Source organism: Peromyscus maniculatus, chromosome X (assembly GCF_049852395.1).
Source record: "Peromyscus maniculatus bairdii isolate BWxNUB_F1_BW_parent chromosome X, HU_Pman_BW_mat_3.1, whole genome shotgun sequence".
NCBI lineage: Eukaryota > Metazoa > Chordata > Mammalia > Rodentia > Cricetidae > Peromyscus > Peromyscus maniculatus.
In genome coordinates, this window is record NC_134875.1 from 62,810,500 (window position 1) to 62,826,847 (window position 16,348).

Consider the following 16,348-nt stretch of genomic DNA (forward strand, 5'->3'; position numbering starts at 1 on the left):
ATTTGGTATACATATACACACTCAGGTATATAAACAGGCATAAAAATAAAACTTAAATCTTTAATAAAGCAATGATAAAAAGTAATTTTTAAAGAACAAGTACAGATAAATCACCTGGAATCTATACTATATTATAGGAAATATATAATTAAGCCTTATTGACATATTTTTTAATCCTGATATCAACATACATCCTTGTAATCACTGCTACTCAGGAGAATGAGGCAGAAATTCACAACTTGAGGCCATATTTCCAGCTTATTGAAGCTCTGTCTAGATAAACAGATAGATAGATAGTTGGTAGATAGATATATGATAGATAGATAGATAGATAGATAGATAGATAGATAGATAGATAGATAGATAGTCAGACAGGCAGGCAGACAGACAGACAGACAACTTGGGCTATCAAATATTCAAACTACCCTGGTTTCAATTCCTGGTAGTGCAACAAAATGTTATTTTAAATACTATTTTAATTTTTTGAGATTATAAAATTAAATATTCTCCTTCCCTTTTCTCATGGGCAACCCACCCCCCTTGCTCTCTTTGAAATCATAGCTTCTATTTCTTTAACTGTTGCTACATGTGTGTGTGTATGTGTGTTCCTATGTACAAAATATAACCTGCTCAATCTGTATTTTACTTGTGTATATGTTTTCTGAATGAGTGAGTAAATGATAGAGATCTCCACCATCACTTTCAACAGTTTTGTTTTTATGTTATATTTAACCATACTTGTAATTAAATAAATACCTATACTTTCAAATAAGTAATATCATGGGGTCAAATGGATTTTGTGGCTGTTTTTTGAATTTTGGAAAGGTATTAATGATTATGTACTAATATGGGCTAACAACTCAAAGAGAGGTAAACTTTCTGAATTTTGCTTTTATGGGTAATAATAGATTGTAGTAGTTTCTGGAAGGGCTGCTTTGAGGTACAAAGAAACTGTGTGTGGCTTTACTAGCCTCATTTTGCTCTGAAAGGTTATATGTTTGTTAACTTCTTTCTGAGCTAATGGAGAACTGACTTGGTTGATACAATAGCCCTTTAGAATATAGAGGGGAAGTTGGAATCCTACCAATAGAAGGCAGGCATGCAGGCAGACAAAATTAAATGCTGTTTTTCATGAGAACTGGGTGAACATCAGCATGCCTGAAGCAGTACACTGGAGAAAAGAATATTCTCCATTTTTGCTCAGAATGCCCTGTAGCTCAACCTGATTCAAGCATCCCAAGACTTGAACACAAGATATTTGTCTCCTAAAATATTTTATAGCTTTATAACACATACAGAGGAGGCATTACCAAAGAATAAATATCAATCCTGAGTAATGCAAGCAAGGAAGGAATTTGAAATAATTAAGACTTAGATTAATATTTACAAAAGATTTTTCCATAAAATGGGGACACCTGGAGGACTGAAAAGAATCCTCAGATATGACTAAGTGAAAGAATGATGTGGCTAAAAGGATGAGCAACCAGCTAATGACTGTAATCTTTTTTTAAAATTTTTTTAGGGAAATTACTTTTTTGTAGCTTAGGAGGATTTTCCCATGTAAGATGCAGATTGATTGATAGCTTGTCACTGGAGATTTACTGGCACCATCTTATTATACCTGCTGTGTTCTTCCCTTTGACAACATGGAAATAGGAAGAGTTAGGACAAGACATACTCTCTATAAATTATTAACAACATATGAGAGAAACCCAGTGGGTTAAGGGCACAATAATCTATCGCTTGTTCCCATGAGTATCTTTATTACTATATAATTAGAAAATGTATCTAGATGTTGAAAGAAAGTTTGAGACTGAATCTTCCCCCATCAAACTGTTATAATTAACTTGGCACGGGTTCAGATAGGAAGAGTACTCTTATGCTCCATAAATGAGTATCTGAGAGATGGTGGGGTCTTTAAAGCTGTCATTTAATTTGTTACTCCATCAATATTAATATTCTAAAATATATTTACCCCACTAGAATCATCATTGACCCATTTTTTTTATGTTATTGTTCCCAATAATTAAATAGATCAAAGGATATAGAATGTTTTCTAAGGAAAAGATCATGGTAGTTTCTATTATATCCTAATAATCCCTATGAAAGACATTGATTAAAATCTTTTAAAATTAAAGAGTAATTTGGATTTTTAATTTAATGTATAAAAAGTTATTGAAGCAATATAAAATCACTATTTATGTCCATTTACCCTTAATAGTTAAATGTGAGTTAATAATGTATATATATCTTGTTCCCTATAAAGAGTTTTTAATTATCACAATCATTATCTTAGAAATACTATATTAAATTAAAGAACCAAATGTGCTATTTTTTTCATTAAACATGAAAGTAATTTTCAAGTTTTAGGTATATAATAAATGTTTCAATATTGGATTCAACCTGTTTTACATTAAGAGCACAAGTTAAATTCAGCAAGCATACAAAGACAGTTTTATTTTTATTTGAAAAAATGTCAATGGAAATAACTTTACAAAGATATATCAATTTGCAGCCACAAAAGCCAATTGTAATGTCAGGAAAATAAATTACCACAATAAGAATTTATTTGGGAAATGGTGCCGTCACCTTTAAAAGTTCAATCACATACTCCTTGCACGAAATCATTTGTTAAAACTCCAGTCTATCTTTACTAATTTGTTTTCAATAAGCACCTAATATTGCCCCTATCTTTCCTCTTCAAAACATTGTGTATTTGTTTTTTTCTCTTTGTCCTACAGTATTGCCATTAATAAAGGACTTTAACTATGTAGAGGAAAGAATGGCTAAAATTCTGTTGAATCATTGTTAAGCAGGGAGCCCCGTATAATCATTTGAAAGGTGTGCTATATGGTAACAGATTAGTTTCAAGAGAAAGAAAGGAAGAAAATAAATGTAAATATTAGTGAATCATTGTGTCTATACAAGTATTGATTTCATTCATCTTATGTTATAGATAGGATGGCTAAGCAAAAATTCCAAATGCAAAGAAACCAATTGAATATGAAATGAGTATAGTATAACAGGTGAAATAATGGATATTAGTTGGTTAAAAGAAGAAAAAGATCAAATCTTTCTTTGTGAGGGACTCATCATTTCTCTCCATATTCTCAAGACATCTTAATAAGCAGTTGACAAATGTCCATTTAGCTATAAGAACAGAATTGTATTAAAAATCTTGGTTCAAGGTCATTTTTCAAATATTTCATCTTAATGGGGGAAAAAACCTTTATCGCATTCCCCATACAATTGTTTAATGTTTGTCATTTAACTTTCTAATAGTCATCAAGAAACACTAAAAAAATTTCATCATGAGCCATAACAAATTTATGAGAAAATGGTATAGCATATATATTTCCCTAGCAACACTGAGAAGAGTCCATATGAAAATTTCACTGCAGATATTGGTCTCAGTAGAAGCACATTATTCCAACTGCGTCTATGCAGAGTTAACATGAAGCTCTTCCCAGAGGAGTTCCATGCTATTAAAATGTGGAGGTTTGTGAAAATTGTAAAAACTATAGAGTGGAGGTTGAAAATACAAATATTTATAACTGTTACTGTGCATGCCAGCTGTCATACATATGCATTTGCAAGTCTCAAAAAGACTTTGAAGGCATAAAAGAACAAATGCTGTTTCTCTCATTTTATATAGGAAGCAAGTCCTTTCCATTTATCTCCATTGAGTAGATTGTCTCTTCTAGATAGCTGTGCTAGAAGGCATTTGTCTAGAAAATTGTGTTATATTTCAAATGAAAATGAAAGGGAAAACAAAGATTTATTGAAAATTTTATTGGGTAGGCTGGGAAGATGAAATCTACTTGAAAATATATGTTAAGATATAATATCTTCAAGGATATTTTAACAATTGTGTGTTAATGAGATTTAATATCTTAGCAAATGGATAATCATACATGTAGCTTTATTAAGAAAAATAATTAGTATCTGATCTAACTACATCCCTGATGTGGGCAGATGTATAAGACATAAAAATGAATGATCTGTTTATAAAAAGTTTATTTTTTAGTGGGTAAACATGAAATTTGGAAGTGACTGCATACTTAGTATTAAAAACTACTAAGTTTTTAGTTCATATTCTGTGGCAAGAAGTTTGTTAAAGAAAGCTATATGTATTGGTACATGCTAAAAGCATGCGAAAAGAGACAGTATCCAGAACCATTGAGATAGGTATTGTCTTGCTTTGTTTTTTTGTTTGTTTGTTTGTCAAGTTGATACAAGCTAGATTCATCTGAGAAGGAGGAATTTCAATTCAGGAATTGCCTCCCTCCCATTGGCCTGTCTGTATGTCTGTGGGGCGATTTCTGGATCAGTGATTAATGTGGGAGGCTCCAGCCCCTTAGGTTGGTGCCACTTCTCAGGAGGTGGTCTTAGGTTGTAGGAGAAAACAAGCCAGTAAGCAGCACCCCTCTTCAATCTCTACCTTACCTCTTGCCTCCAAGTTCCTGCTATGACTTCCCCTCATGGAGCACTATTTGCTGTAAGATGAAATAAACCCTTCCTCTCCTAGTTGCTTTAGGTTATGGTCATTATCACAGCAATAGAAAGGAAACTATAATGGTACTAGAGAGCACTGCAAAAGGAAGAAAGAGAGAAGGCTAAGCTCTAAATAAAACACGAACAAGTGGAGATCCGTAATCAAGGAGTAAGGTGGAGCTGAGGTCAGTAGATGAACATGATTTTAGGAGACCATGTGAGACATCCTGGCTAAACTGACTTAGCAGGATTCTTACTGAAGACAGCCCAGAGAGATCAGATATTACCTGGAGATGATGGAGGATGTTGAACCCAATCAGATATCTAGATATCAAGAATGAAGTGTCCCTGTGTTAGTAGAGTTCTTGACTAAATTTTTATTTCATAAAAAAGTACAAAGATGGGCCTGGGAGCAGTGCAAAAGTCTGGCTAAAATTTGACCAAGCAAAGAGCCCTTGTCATGAGTTATCACAATATGCCAGAGAACTAAGTCTTATAATTGTTATTTTTGCTAATTCTTTTCCTTTTGAGGCTCAGAGAACAGGGTATCCACAAGTGAGTTCCTCAGAAGCAGCCTGAGAAGCATAATTTCTCTGTTTTTCTCCTGCCCTATAGTCTCATTTTCTACTCCCAAGGCAGGCCTTTGAAATTAGAACCTGTTCTTATTGAAATGAAGTCAAAAAGCACAAAAGTTGCTCTAATCTTGGCTGGCCTATCTTAAAGCAGTTCATAGATCAAGCCAATCAACTGTCTCACCCATTCAGAGGGCCTGATCCAATTGGGGGCCCCTCAGCCTTTGGTTCATAGTTCATGTGTTTCCATTCATTTGGCTATTTGTCTCTGTGCTTTATCCAACCTTGGTTTCAACAATTCTTGCTCATATAAACCCTCCTCTTTCTCATTAATTAGATTCCCGGAGCTCCACCCGGGGCCTAGCCGGGGATCTCTACATCCAGATTCCTCAGTCCTTGGATGGGGTTTCTGGCACGACTATTAGGGTGTTTGGCCATCCCATCACCAGAGTAGGTCAGTTCGGGCTGTCTCTCGACCATTGCCAGCAGTCTTTTGTGGGGGTATCTTTGTGGATTTCTGCTTGATCTGTTTGGGAGGCATCCAGGCAGTGATACCAGGTCCTGTGCTCATTGCATGATTTAGCTGTTTGAAACCTGGGACTTATGCAGGGACGCTTGGCTCAATCTGAGAGGAGGGGACTGGACCTGCCTGGACTGAGTCTACCAGGTTGATCTCAGTCCTCGGGGGAGGCTTTGCCCTGGAGGAGGTGGGAATGGGGGGTGGGCTTGGGGAAGGGGAGGGGGACAGGATGGGGGAGAACAAGGGAATCTGTGGCTGTTATGTAGAACTGAATGGTATTGTAAAATAAAATAAAAGGAAAAAAATCAACAAGGGCAAAGGTTCAAGCTCTCTCACTACCCTCAAAAAAAAAAAAAGCGGGTCATAGAACCTCTGACCCTCATTGTAGAGTAGTAAAGCATAAGACTCTTGTTTGAAATACAGAGTTGGCCCTTATGTAGCAGAAAAGGAAGCTATACCTAGGTGCCAAGAAGACAATGAGAAGGCAGGTTTTGCTAGGTTTCCCTGGAATATTTTCATTAGATCACACCATTTGTTTCCAATTTTATCTCTGTAGTACTGGCCTTGCTTTTGCATCTTAAATCTGAAAATGACTTTGCCAAGTAATGTTGCATCCAAAGATGCGTTGCATTGGTTTAATTGTGTAAAGATGTGTTGCTGTTTTACCTTGCCTGCCTAAGGCACCTGATTTGTCTAATGAAAAGCTGAATGGCCAATAGCAAGGGAGGAGGTATAGTCAGGACTTCTTGCCAGGGAAAGTAAGTAGGAGGAAGCTCAGGAAAGAAGAAGAAAGAAAAGGAGACAACAGGGAGATCCAAGGGGCCAGACAGACACAGAAGAAAAAGGAAAGTTGGACATACAGAATGAAAGAAAGGTAAAAAGCCCTGAGGCAAAACGTAGATGAATAGAAACAGATTAAGTAATTAATTAATTAATTAATTTAAAAGAGTTAGTGAGACAAGCCTAAATAAACTAAGGCCAATCATTCATAATTAAAAAGAAGTCTCCATGTCTTTATTTGAGAGCTGGTTGGTGGCCCAAAGAAAAATTCCAACTACAAAGTAAAACTGTGAATAACTGAATTGCTATGGTTTCCTCTTATTAACCTGTCATTGGTTAGATAGTATCATCTGAAACCCTTGGGATGGGCAGGAGAGGGATCACCTCCTTTTCTGATGTGTGTTTCCAATTTGCAAGTTCTCTTACAGAAGTTAAATGGGTTGTGATTTGTCCAACACAGCCTGTACATGAGTACTTAAATTCTTAATGACAAAACAGAGCTAAGGAAGCAAGAATAAAACAGGGTTATTTCACGAACACAAGAGGGGAAAAGCAAGAGGACTATGATACTTCGGATTTGGATTTCTCTACTGATCTGATCGTGTTTTTTCTTGGGACATGTTTAGCAGAAATGAAGCTAGAAAAAACTTTAAGTGAAATTGGGAGCCTGTGGCTTATTATTAGCACATTATAGCTGAAATATGAATACCCATAATTTTTAGTTCTCACTCAAGTAAATCCATGGAACATAATTAAACATAATTAATGGGGATGACTTAGAGTTACTCATGTACTAATGTCTAAATATGTTTGTAGAATTTGTGAGGTTGTTCACCATAACCAGAAAGAACATTTAAGGTGATTCAATTGAATGTGGGGAGGTATGAGGTCTGGAAAAGTGATTTTTGAATGAAAAAGAGAAATAAAATGGAAAGGGCATGGCTATTCCCAGGTTTGGCACCAGATTAATGAAAAAAAGAAAGAGAGAGAGAGAGAGAGAGAGAGAGAGAGAGAGAGAGAGAGAGAGAGAGAGAGAGAGAGAGGAGAGGAGAGGAGAGGAGAAAGAAAGAAAGAAAGAAAGAAAGAAAGAAAGAAAGAAAGAAAGAAAGAAAGAAAGAAAGAAAGAAAGAAAGAAAGAAAGAAAGAAAGAAAGAAAGAAAATGGCTGGTCCTAGGTATGGTGGAGGAGAAAGTTTATTATAGATATGTGAGAAAGAAGAGCCAGAAGCAGGGATATTTGACAGAGTCCAGAGTGGACATGACCCTGAGCCATGTGAGGAGAGGCAGGGAGGAGAAGGAAGAAGGAAGAGAGGGGCAAAAATTACAGCAGCCAGGAGGCCCCAAAGAGAGTAAAACAAAAGGCCAGGTATCCAAAATGTTTGGATTATATGGGGAAGAACAGCCCAGACCCTGGAGAAGTTTAGGGTTAGAGTCTGCTAGCCAGAAAGGCCCTGTAACAGGTAAGGACTGAGGGATATAGGGAGAAATTGGTGGCCAGTGTCTGATTTGGTATGTTAAACAGGCCCTTCAGCCATTTGCTGAAGAGGTTTGAAAGGTAGCATCTTCACTATGAGGAAAGCTAGTTTGGTCTAAATTCTTTCCTGATCTACAGAGTCCTCTACTAGCCTGAATTCCTTCATCATCAGCAGACATAGGAAGTACCTTGATTTCTCTTTTCTTTTTACACTTACATTTAATAAATACACTAAGCATGTCCTGAAAAATGTGGTTTATAAGAGAACTTACTCACTGGCATGCTGAGAGAAAATGTGTAATTCATATTACATATCATTCTTATTACAGGCATTTTTGCTCAGATTCTCTGGTCCAGGGGACACCCTTTATTTAGTTCAGTTATATTAATTTGGCTTAAATTGAGATGATCAATCCAAAGCTTAGAAATAATAGTTGAAAGAATTATATTTGTTATTTTTTGTTTGCTTTTAACTATGTGGAACTGTTGGGGTCCACAGAGGTTTCCTAGTGAGATCTGAGCTTGCTTTACACAGCAGGGCTGCATGAGGGGATGGCTCGACCATGTGCATGGTCACCAGGTGTCTGGAATGGTCTGCACTTGGCTGTGCTCAGGGGGAGGTCTTTTGCTCCACCCCTTGGCATTCCTTTAAAAGCCCTTTGGCAGATACAGTCAGGCCTGATAGATTAGGATCCAGGCCCTCTTGAGGCTATTCTGGGTTTCTGTCTCTCTCTCTCTAACTATCTTTCTGTCTATTATTTCATGCTGTTCCCACTCAAGTGTACCCTGGGGAAATGTGGGAGTGGGATGGTTCCCCACAGATGGTACCAGTGAACAGGGACAAAGGCAAAAAAGACCAAAAATTTCCAGAGTACTTGGTGAAAGTGAGTGTCAGGTCCTGCCAGAAAGCAGTTGGAACTGTCTGGTTTTGTAGTGACAAAAAATGGGGCAGGGGTTTTATCCTAGGGAGAAAAAAGAAAAAGAAAGGACTGAAAGGATGTCCAAAGGATGCAGCATAGATTCTTCTCTATCAAGGTTTCTCTCTTTCTGTCTCTTTCTTAATTTCTATCTATGAAAAATAAGGAAGATAGAGTATTAATATATTGTATTAAAAAACTTAGAAAAGTAAGATGTAGGAATATAGCATAAAGAAAAACTAAGATAAGATAAGCAACTAGACAGAGAAACTATATCCTTAATTTTCTAACTTTGGAACTATGAAGGTAAACTGGGAGAAATCCAAGGAAGAAATTGGGAGAAAAAGATTCCTGTGGGAAGCTTTTGGTCCCAAGCAGCAGGAAAAGAATTTTTCCTGAGGCAAAAAGTGGGTGAAATAAGCTGAAGTTTAGAAGTTTTGGGAAAACTTAGCAATCTCTCTTTCTAAAAAACTAAAAAGCTTTTCAGGTCTTTGCTTCTCAGAAATTTTCTTTCTGTAAGGGCCTAATTAAATTCACCTGGAGATATTAGTATGGGAAATCAACTGTGATTAACTCTAAGGGGAAAAAAACAGACTTCTTGGAACAGGGCAAAACCTCTATAAGTTCTGTCTTTCTTTCAAGCCAGGATAGACTAACAGGGAAACCTGCTGAATGAAACAGCAGTCAGAATCCCCTGAGGTTAGATAGAACTTAGCCATAAATGCTTGGGAGAGTACAGATGGAGAGCCACAGAGAGCCAAGTGGGGAAGGAAACTGCTGGCTTGGAAGAAAGTAGTAAAGCTGAGCTTTTTGGTATCAGGGACTTTGTTTCTTTTCCATTTCTGTCAAAATGGAAAGGTCACTCATAATCGCCCTAGCACAAAGATCTCCTGAAGCAGTGCAAACCCTCTGTTAGCATTATATCTTTGCTTCTAATCAGCAACAAAGAAGCAATTAGCAGGGATCTGGGGAACCAGCACCTCTGACTTTGAGTGTGTTTCAGGGATACTAAGATTCCTGCAGTGGTAAGACAGCTTTGAGAAAGGCAGTGCTGAACTGGGGGAAAACTGAGGCATAATCAGGACAAAAACCTCTACCTTCAGAAGCAGTTAGCTGAGAAAGCCACCACTGTGGCATCAGGGACTGTTTCTGAGGCGGGTGAAGATGAGCTGAGACCGAACTGGGAGCTGTCTGAGAAGGAGTCTCTCTGAAAGGGCTGTAAAAAAGCTAAGCTTCAACTTTCACATTCCCTCACTGAGCCAGTAACAGGAAAGTACAAGCCCACGCACCCCCCCCCCCAGAGAATTTTACTTTGGGCACAGAGGGACCTGCCTGTGTATGCCTGAGTTGGTAAGTGTATTCAGCTCTGAGAACAGTGTTAGGAAAGAACACCTAGCAATGCCAGCTCAGGGAGAACAGAAATCTCTCAAATCTCCCACGGTGAAAAAGCAAAAATCTTGACTCAAACCTCCCATGCTAATATCAGAAACTTGACTTTTAGCTGTGTAAAGGAAACCTGGAATTTGCTGGAACCCAAGAGGCATTATAGGAAAGGTAGTTTGTAGTAGCATGCCAATATAGAGAAAGGCAGCTTGGGAAATGAAGTTTGAAACATAGCGATGCTTTGGAGAAAAGCACCATGGGAAATGTAGTTTTTAGCTCAAATAGCAATACTGTCTAAAAACTGTTTTGATTTGTTTGTTTGTTTGTTTGTTTGTTTCCAGCTCAGAATGAAGTTTCTTTTCAAAGCAATGTTAGAAAGTTTAGGATTACCTCTTGAGAACTAAGATCAGAAAAACAGCATGATTCTCAAGAGATGATTAAAACACTAATACCATTTGTCTACCAGCCACTTTAAAATCCTTAAGAAAGCAAGGAAAGCAGTCCATACACTGAACATTGCTTTAGATATGAAAAAACTTATGGGAAAATAAAAAAGTTCTTTGCCTCTTGAACAAACAGCCAATAAGAAATGATTCTTTTGCAAATCTAATAGGGAGACAGGGAAACAGGCATTCAAAAAGAAATGACTTTGTTTCTTCCTTTTCTCATGTGATCTTCATTTACCATGATCTCCTATTCCTTGTTTTCCCTCTCTGTTCTTGATCCAGTTGGGATCTTCTGCTCTCTTTCCCTCAATCCTCGCCGTTCATTGTCCCCACTCATGTCCAGGCTGTTCATGTAGATCTCATCCATTTCTCCGTCATTGGGCGATCCCCGTGTCTTTCTTGGGGTCCTGTTGTCCAGGTAGCCTCACTGGTGATGTGAGTAGCAGTTCAGTCATCCTTGTTCCACATCTAGTATCCTCCTATGAGTGAGTACATACCATATTTGTCTTTCTGAGTCTGGGTTACCTCACTCAGGATGATTTTTTCTAGATCCATCCATTTGCCTGCAAACCTCATTATGTCATTGTTTTTCTCTGCTGAGTAGTATTCCATTGTGTATATGTACCACATTTTATTTATCCATTCTTCAGTTGAAGGGCATCTAGGTGGTTTCCAGGTTCTGGCTATTACAAACAATGCTGATATGAACATAGATGAACAAGTGCTCTTGTGGTATGATTGAACATTCCTTGGGTATATGCCCAAGAGTGGTATAGCTGGATCTTGGGGGAGATTGATTCCCAGTTTTCTAAGAATGCACCATATTGATTTCCAAAGTGGTTTTACAAGCTTGCATTCCCACCAGCAGTGGAGGAGAGTTCCTCTAGCTCTACATCCTCTCCAGCATAAGGTGTCTTAAGTGTTTTTGATCTTAGCCATTCTGACAGGCATAAGGTGGTATCTCAGAGTTGTTTGATTTGCATTTCCCTGATAATTAGGGATGTTGAGCAATTCCTTAAATGTCTTTCAGCCATTTGAGTTTCCTCTGTTGAGACTTCTCTGTTTAGTTCTATAGGCCATTTCTTAATTGGACTTTTGGGCATTTTGATGTCTAATTTCTTGAGTTCCTTATATATTCTGGATATCAGTCCTCTGTCAGATGTCAAGTTGGTGAAGACCTTTTCCCATTCTGTAGGCTGTCGCTTTGCCTTGTTGACCGTATTCTTTGCTCTACAAAAGCTTCTCATATGACAAAATCCAACACCCCTTCATGATAAAGGTCTTGGAATGATCAGGAATACAGGGAACATACCTAAACATAATAAAGGCAATTTATAGCAAGCCAACAACCAACATCAAATTAAATGGAGAGAAACTCAAAGCAATTCCACTAAAATCAGGAACGAGGCAAGGCTGCCCACTCTCCCCATACTTATTCAATATAGTACTTGAAGTTCTAGCCAGAGCAATAAGACAACATAAGGAGATTAAGAGGATACAAATTGGAAAGGAAGAAGTCAAGTTTTCCCTATTTGCAGATGACATGTAGTATACTTGAGTGACCCCAAAGATTCCACCAAGGAACTGATACAGCTTATAAACACCTTCAGCAACATAGCAGGATACAAGATCAACTCAAAAAAATTAGTAGCCCTCCTATATACAATGGACAAAGAGGTTGAGAAGGAAATCAGAGATACATCACCCTTTACAATAGCCACAAATGACATAAAATACCCTGGGGTAACACTAACCAAGCAAGTGAAGGACCTATATCACAAGAACTTTAAGTCCCTGAAAAAAGAAATTGAAGAAGATATCGAAAATGGAAACATCTCCCATGCTCATGGAGAGGCAGGACTAACATAGTAAAAATGGCAATTTTACCAAAAGCAATCTACAGATTCAATGCAATCCCCATCAAATACCAACACAATTCTTCAAAGACCTGGAAAGAATAATACTCAACTTCATATGGAAAAACAAAAAAAACCAGGATAGCCAAAAGAAACCTGTACAATAAAACAACCTCTGGAGGCATCACAATCCCTGACTTCAAGCTCTACTATAGAGCTACAGTCATAAAAACAGCTTGGTATTGGCATAAAAACCGACATGTGGACCAATGGAATTGAATTGAAAACCCTGACATTAATCTGCACACCTATGAACATATAATTTTTGACAAAGAAGCCAAAAGTGTACAATGGAAAAAAGAAAGCATCTTCAACAAATGGTGCTGGCATAACTGGATATCAACATGTAGAAGGCTGCAAATAGATCCATGTCTATCACCATGCACAAAACTTAAGTCCAAGTGGATCAAGGACCTCAACATAAATCCAGCTACTCTGAACCTGCTAGAAGAGAAAGAAGGAAGTAGTCTTGAACGCATTGGCATAGGAGATCACTTCCTAAATATAACACCAGTAGCACAGACACTGAGAGAAACAATCAATCAATGAGACCTCTTGAAAGCACAGAGTGTTTTTTAAAGCAAGTTTTTTTTTATGGTAGCTGGGTGGGGTTAGCAATGGCTGTCTAAATTGTGATGATCAGGGGAGCTGCAATAAGCTTGGGAAAAATGACAGTCCCTAGCTAGGAAGCCATCTACTACAGGGTACTTCTCTGCCAGTTTCAAAATGGGTGAGAGAACCTGTTGATAAAGATGAGTGGGGGAAAAATAACTTTACCCCAAGGATTACGGCATATTGTACAAAGAGTTACCTATAAGGGCAGTGAAGTCACTTAGAAATACATTTAGCTTTCAAGGCAAATAGTTGAGCAGGGGAACCTGCTGAATGATGCATATTTGGGACCCCACTCCAACTTAGACAATCATGGTAAATTGACTGTTGCAGAATTGCTAACTGAGCAATTCAGAAACAGAATGTTTCCTAGGAGATTTTTCTCCTCATTTCTTTTCTTCCTTTTTGGGTTTGCTGTAAATTAAGAGAGCTCTTAATAGAATTTTATAAAAGATATCAAATGCATAAAGTACTGTTTAGAAACAGAACTCACTAAATCCCAGGGTTGAGAGAGCCATTAAACAATTAAACGTTTCTTTTAAACTCTCAAGAACTTTCAGAATGATATCAAAGCTGACTATAAGCTTTGAACTTTACTATAAACTCTGAACTTTAGAAATGATTTGCATACTTCCTGTCTTGTTAAGAGAGTCTTTCTAATAGTTCTATAATTTTCTCTTAAATATAAATTTGGTAAATAGAGCTTCTAAGATGTTAGGGTTTTTTAGGTAGTCCTATTTGCTAAGGTAGTCCTACAGAGTTTCCTTAAGAATGTAAACTTGTAAGAAGTATAAATAAGTATATGCTGTGGGATGTTCTGTATGTTAAATGTTTTGCTCTGATTGGTTAATAAATAAAACGCTGATTGGCCAGTAGCCAGGCAGGAAGTATACGCAGGCAAGGAGAGAAGAAAATTCTGGGAAGTGGAAAGCTGAGGCAGAGAGACACTGGCAGCTGCTGCCATGACAAGGGAGATGTAAGGTCCTGGTAAGCCAAGAGCCATGTGACAAAGTATAGATTAATAAAAATGGGTTAATTTAAGATATAAGAAGTAGATAACAAGAAGCCTGGCCATAAAGTTTGTAAGCAATATAAGTCTCTGCGTGTTTACTTGGTTGGGTCTGAGCAGCTGTGGGACTGGCGGATGAGAGAGATTTGTCCTGACTGTGAGCCAGGCAGGACCAGAAAAAAAATCCAGCTACAAGTTTATACTGAATATGAGTTTGTGAAAAGTGTAAATGTTGAATGTAAGTCTAAATATTTAATGTAAGTTTGCAAAAGTGTAAACACATGTAGTAAATGACCATGCTAGTTGTAAATTAAAGAAATGTAAATATGTATAGTTATAATAGTTCAATTAAGAGAGTTGTAAATATGTATGGTGATGTTTATACCTGAATCATGTAGTCAATGAACCAGTTTGCTACAAAAAAAAAAAAAAAGCTAAGGGAATTTTTGAGTTGGATGTAGTTTATCGGATGCAGTTTTCATCAAGGATTTAATTTGAAAAAGTACTTAGCACAACTAAAATTGTTATGGACATTTTAAGACCCATTCCAAAAAAGATGTGCCATTTCTATCATCCTCTGCTTCTGTACTGGAAAGTGTGGCAGCTATGGAGATCATTGTGATGGTTGTAAGCTCAATAGGAACCTGCGTCAGAGCTAAGTTAAACTCAGTACTCTTTCCTACCAGAGGCTGATAGTTAATGATGGGCAATTTTCTCTTGATAGCTTCCAGCCTATGGGTAATGGAAGAAACAATCATGGAGAATGACCTACGATAGATCTCAGCCTATCTGATGGGGCCTGAGGGGCTCTTTAAAAAATTAAGAAGAGGGAATTGTTGGGGTTCACAGAGGTTTCCTAGTGAGATCTGAGCTTGCTTTACACAGCAGGTCTGCATTAGGAGATGACTTGACCATGTGCATAGTTACCAGGTGTCTGGAATGGTCTGCACTTGGCTGTGCTAGGGGGAAGTCTTTTGCTCCACCCCTTGGCATTCTTTTAAAAGTTCTTTGGCAGAAACAATCAGGGCCCTTTGGATTAGGATCCAGGCCCCCCCTGCGGCTATTCTGTGCTTCTCCCTCTTTCTCTCTCTCCCTCCCTCTCTCTCCCCAGCTGTCTTTCTCTCTAATATTTCATGTGGCTCCTGCTCAAGAGTACCCTTGGAAAATGTGGGCGTAGGATGGCTCCACACATGGAACAAAGAAAATAAACATCAGCAAAAGCCTAAGTTATAGGGCACAATGTGCCTGTTTGGAAGTGATTAAGAACTATCAAAAAAAGGAGACAAAAGCCGGGCAGTGGTGGCGCATGCCTTTAATCCCAGCACTCGGGAGGCAGAGCCAGGCGGATCTTTGTGAGTTCGAGGCCAGCCTGGGCTACCAAGTGAGCTCCAGGAAAGGTGCAAAGCTATGCAGAGAAACCCTGTCTCAGAAAACAAAGAAAAAAAAAAGGAGACAAAGCCTTTTGATTTTGAAGAGTACCATTAATAATGCTTGTTTTCTTTAAACTAGTGTATCATTTTGTGATGATAGTGTTTATAGTGTCATAATGATTCAGAATGTCATTCCCATATGCATATTTCTTAAACTAATAACAAAATAGTTTTATGAATATGGATGATTGATATAGAAAATGGGCAGCTTAGAAATTGACTTTGAGGGTTCTAGAACATTGTAAACATTTAAGACTTGTCTCTTTTTAAAAACTGTCTTGCTTAAACCTATCCTTGAAATACATTTTTATCTTCTCTTTCCCCCATTTCATTTTACTCTCTAGTCATCTGTATATGTCAGAGTTTACACATTTCCCTGAGTCAATTCTGTTTCATTCCCTTTACTTCCTTCCTTTGACATTTCCTTATTGAAGATCCTAGATTCTCTTGTGATTAAGGGTTCTGAAGTCATAGGATGGCTAAGATAGATAGGCTTATCAGAGATTACCACTGAAGGCAGCTACGCATTCATAGTGGCTTTGAAGTAGAAAAAGTCTCATATTTGGTAATTCATACTTCTTTTAAAGCAGGTGCCCTTAATTTTTTTCTTCAACTAAATGCAGCATGATTTATTGATATGACTTAAATTTTTTATTCATGTTTCTGACAGGGAAACCCCAGGTATCTGGATTTAAAGGAGAGGATGGGAATTGACTGATAGAAATGATTGAGATGCTTAAGGAAAAACTTGACAGAGACACAGAAGAGAACCTCCTATCAATAACAATGGATCCCT